Raw genomic sequence first — 5,241 nt, 5'->3', positions numbered from 1 at the left:
TGCCTCCCAAAGAGGTTCGGGGTCATACTTTCCATAACTCTTGAAATAACTTTCTTCATCACTAAGACCCAAAATTTCACCCAATTCCTTAAAGGTAATGCGTCTACTAACATTAGCTAGACGAAACTCGATATTTTCCCTATTCTCAACTTTGGTGACTTTCAAAAAACTTAAAAATTCCAAGACAAGGGAGGGGTATGTCAATTCCTTTGTTCCAAATAATTTCTCCAACCCCATGGCTTTGAAAAAGGCTTTTGTTTGTTCAAGAACACCCAATTTTTCCAAGGCATCTTTACATATGAATTTGGTGGATTGAATAGATTTCATAGCAAACTTGACAAAGGTATTTCTATGGGTATCGGAAATAAAAGTTACCTCCGGATAATGCAAAAGTTGATTAATTACCGGAGTAGAGGATGTTGATGGTCCCATAGAAGGTTGTTGTTGTTGTACTTCCAAGTTTGGTGTTGCCACCACCATAGCCAAAGCTTTCTTTGTTTGAAGAGCCTTTTGCCTTTGTGAGAGTGCCTTAGCCTTTGGTGCCTTGGTTGGCTTTGTTGCACCCTTAGTCCTTGCCATTGATGAGCTTAACCAAGAAAAGAATGAAAAATCTTCAATATGTAGGATGCCCAAATCGATTTGAAGGTGAAAGGCTTTGCCTTTATGAAAACAAAAATCGACTCAAAGGTTGAAGATTTTGTTCTTGGTTTTGATTTTTGTTGAAGGTTGAGTGATTAATTTGTTGTGGGAAGGATGGTTTGTTTTGTTTTTGTTGAATGTTATTGAGGGTTTTTGTTTTTATGATGGAGAGGATGAGGGTTTTGATGTTGTGGGTAGTGTTTATGAATGAATGAGTGAATGAATGAAGGTGGGAGGGGTTATAAAGAGGCCGAAATTTTCAAAGCTGCAGGGGCAATCCGTGCGGATTAGGCTCAATCCGTGCGGATTCTGCTTCTTCAATCTTTGCAAAAGCTCGCCTAAAGACGGGCGGATTTGGTACAATCCGCTCGGATTGTCTGAACACGGGACGGGCGGATTTCTTCAAAGACGGACGGATTTCAGTCCAGAGATTTTTGCTTGTTTTCCTTTGCTGCAAAGACGGGCGTCTTTTTTACAAGACGGACGGATTCTTCAAGACGGGCGGATTTTTCTGAATCCGCTCGGATTCTTTAACAGTCAGGAAAATTTCAAACTTCAGTTCAGTTCAGGACGGGCGTCTTTTGTGCAGGACGCTCGGATTGCATAAGACGGGCGGATTTTTGGGAATCCGCTCGGATTCTGATTCTTTGTACCCGGATTCATTCCATTCGTGCACAATGCATTTCCCTTTACCATTCTTCCATTCTTCTTCATTTCTTGTGTTCTTCGTTGTGGGGGCACTACTAAGGCATGGATAGCCTAGGCAATTTCATCCCCACACTAAGGTAAAGCACTACACATCAATTGAAGTCATTAGTCCCTCCCTCACTTCTCTCTTACATGACAATTATTTTGATCAAAGTAAATAAAAATCCAAAAATGACAAAAATGCAATACAAGAATTGAAATGTAAGTTAGGGAGTTAGAAATATTTACAAGTGGTGGTTTAGGGAGGACTCCACCAAACTCTCATTCTTGATGAGATGTCAAGGGGGCATGTTCAAGGTGTTGTTGATGTTGCTCAACACCTTGAAGAAGTAGTCAAAAGCTTGTTCATTATTATGGTAGAGGTCCTCAATAGACCGTGGCCCTTGTTGTTGATCATGATCGATGGCATGCCCAATGTAGGGATTAAAAATCCCTTCAAACTCGTCGTCCCAAAGACCACAAACTTCATTGAGTTGATCATTGAAAATCTCTTGCTTAGATGGGGACAACTCTCCCAATTTCTTTTCTTGGCCAATGAGGCCATCCTCTTCTTCCTTGGTTGATTTTGATGAGCTTTGCAAGCTCTCCTTGTCACAATTCACTTGCTCTTTGGATGGAGCATCTTCAATTTTCTTCCTCCATTGGAGTTCCGATTTCTTCCTTTCATCTTTTCGGCTATAATGATCAATCATGAAACATGGCTCATGCAAACGAGGAGCTCTCATGGTCTTGTCAAGATTAAAAGTTATGCTTTCATCTCCCACTTCTAGAGTGAGCTCTCCATGTTTCACATCAATCACCGCACCGGCGGTGTGTAGGAAAGGTCTTCCTAGGATGATTGGAATGTTGGAATCTTCCTCCATATCAACAATGACAAAGTCCACCGGGATGAAAAACTTCCCAATTCGCACGGGGACATCTTCCCATATCCCTAATGGTGTCTTCGTCGATCTATCGGCCATTTGAAGTGTGATGTTGATGCATTAAAGCTCTCCCATTCCCAACCTTTTACTTACCGAGTACGGCATGACACTCACACTAGCCCCTAGATCACATAAGGCTTTGTTGATCGTCGTGTCGCCAATGGTACACGGTATTGAGAAGCTTCCCGGATCCTTTAACTTTGGAGGTGAACTCCCTTGAAGTATTGCACTACTCACCTTAGTGAAGGCGATAGTCTCAAGTTTCCGGATCGACTTCTTCTTTGTGAGGATATCTTTCATGTACTTTGCATAGGCCGGAACGTGGTTGATTAATTCCGTGAAAGGAATTGAGACTTCTAAATTTTTCACAATTTCCATGAACTTTCCAAGTTGATCATCAAATTTGGGCTTGGCTTGACGACTTGGAAAAGGAAGTCTAATCACAATGGGCTCCTTCTCTTTGGCCTTGTCTTCATTTTTCTTTGAACTTTCTTCTTTTGATAATTCTCCATCTTTGGAGTTTTGCACAATTTCTTCCTTTTCACTAGCTTCCACAACTTCATCCACAACTTGCTTCTTCGGTGCTTCATACCTTGTACCACTTCTCAAGTGAATGGCACTAACCGTTTCATGTCTAGGGGGATTACTTTGAGGTGGTAATTGCCCCTTTTGTCTTTGTGAGCTTGAAGATGCTAGTTGAGTCAATTGTGTTTCCAACATCTTGGTGTGAGCTAGAATGTTGTTGATGGTGGTTTCTTTTGCTTGGCTATCTTTTTGCATTTGGGTGAAAAATTCTTGTTGATTCTTTTGCATTTGGAGGACCGCTTTTAGGACATCAAAGCCTTGGTCATTTTGGTGATTGTATGGATTTTGATTTTGGTAACCTTGGTTTTGATTGTAAAAGGGTCTTTGATTTTGGTTTCTCATGGGTGGTGGAGTGTATGTTGTTTGAGGGTTTTGAACATTTTGGCTTTTGTATGAGAGATTTGGATGGAACTTGGTGTTTTCATTGTAAAAATTTGAATAAGGGGTACCACTTTTGTAAGCTTGAAAAGCATTAACTTGTTCGGTTGTTCCCCTACACTTACTTGGGTCATGACCCAAAGTTCCACAATTCTCACATATCCCACTTGGGATTGATGAGGATGCCGTCATGGCATTGACATGATGCTTCGATGATTTTGAGTTTTCCTCAAGTCTAGCCATAGCTTGTTCAAACTTCAAGTTGATTGTGTCAATGTGAGCACTAAGTTGAGCACCCAATTGAGTAACGGAGTCCACTTCATGCTTTCCTCCTCTAGTAGCCTTGCGAGGTCTACTATATTGTGAATTATCGACCGCCATTTCCTCAATCTTGTTCCATGTTTGATTGTCATCAACTTCGGTGAACATTCCATTTGATCCCATATTGAGAATGTTCCTAGAATCTTAATATAAACCATTCCAAAATTGTTGCACCAAAAACCATTCGCTAAGTCCATGGTGAGGACATGAGCGACAAATACCTTTGAACCGCTCCCAAGCTTCATACAAAGACTCTTCATCCCTTTGCTTGAAACCCGTAATTTGAGCTCTTAGCATGTTGGTCTTTTCCGGTGGGTAGAATTTTTTGTAGAAAGCTAGAGCCAACTTCTTCCAAGAATCTATTCCAAGGGTGGCCTTATCAAGGCCCTACAACCATTGCTTTGCGGTGCCGATTAAGGAAAAAGGAAATAAGACCCATCTAATTTGGTCTTGAGTCACGCCCGTTTGAGAGATAGCATCACAATAATCGCAAAAGGTTTCCATATGAGAATGAGGGTCCTCACTAGGCATTCCCCCGAATTGACTCCTCTCAACTAGTTGGATGAAGGCGGACTTGGCAATAAAATTTCCGGTGAGATGTTGCGGTGTAGGAGTACCATTTGGTAGATTCTCCTCGGTGGGTACGGAGTGTGACGAGAATTTTGGCATTGTAGGTGGATTTTGTAGGGTATTGTGTAATGGGTTTTCTTCTCCTTCTATTGCGAAAGGATTGACAAACTCACTAGTGGGTTGAACAACTTCACCAACACCTCTCAAATTCCTCCTAACAAGTCTCCTATTGTTCGTCAAGGTTCTTTCGATTTCACGGTCAAAAGGTAACAAATCACTTTGTAACCTTCTAGACATGCAAAATATCAAACAACTCAAAAACAATTAGAACAAACCTTGAGGATTTTTACTTCCTCAAGGCGAAGAAAGACACAACTAATAACAAAAAGGAAATCTAAATCAAACAAACACCGTCCCCGACAACGGCGCCATTTTTGATCGGTCCGTTTTGCATTCACAAATAAATAGATGTGGTCGTTGGTCACGGTCGAATCAAAACACAATTTATAGCTTAACAAGCAACTCTACAATTAGTAAAGAGGCAAGTAAAGGTCGGATCCCAAGGGACGGGAGTTGAAATGATATTTCTATTGTAACTAGTGGTGTCTAAGGGGTGTCACAAATTGGGTTGATGTAGAAGGTTACTAAACTAGAATAACAATGAAAATAAACAAGCAAGATGAATAAAAAAGGGGTGTAAACAATTGATTTAAAGGCACTAGGGTGTCATGGGATCATAGGGGAATCATGGGATATGATCATACAAACATGTTCTCAAATTATAAGCAAGCAATTATTGTTGTGATGGATTGAGTTGGGTTATATCTTACAATCCTAGGAAAGTTTGGGTCCCGGAGCCGAATCGATTAGATTGTACAACACCTACAAGTCGACTTAATCTTCCCTACTCAACAACATGCATGGTCTAATGAGACTCGAGTTGGGTTATGTCTTAATAGTCTCATTGAAAAGATAGGAGATGATAGTAAATCCAAGGATTCATAGGCTTAGCATTTCATCAAATATAACATGTGCATGAGTTAAGATCAAAACAAGCAAGCAAATAAGATATGAAAGCATATTAATTTAAGCATGAATCATTCCCCATGTTGGTTTC

At 40.6% G+C, this 5,241-nt stretch overlaps 1 non-coding gene across 1 annotated transcript; it reads left to right on the top strand.

The window, feature by feature from the left end:
• The first annotated feature begins 3,744 nt into the window (after nt 1-3,744).
• LOC141593664 (small nucleolar RNA R71) lies at nt 3,745-3,851 on the top strand. The gene has a single exon (XR_012521736.1). It is a non-coding gene; the product is annotated as a small nucleolar RNA R71 (small nucleolar RNA).
• Nucleotides 3,852-5,241: the final 1,390 nt, after the last annotated feature.

Source organism: Silene latifolia, chromosome 7 (assembly GCF_048544455.1).
Source record: "Silene latifolia isolate original U9 population chromosome 7, ASM4854445v1, whole genome shotgun sequence".
Taxonomy (NCBI): Eukaryota; Viridiplantae; Streptophyta; class Magnoliopsida; order Caryophyllales; family Caryophyllaceae; genus Silene; species Silene latifolia.
This window is presented reverse-complemented; position numbering and strand designations above follow the sequence as displayed.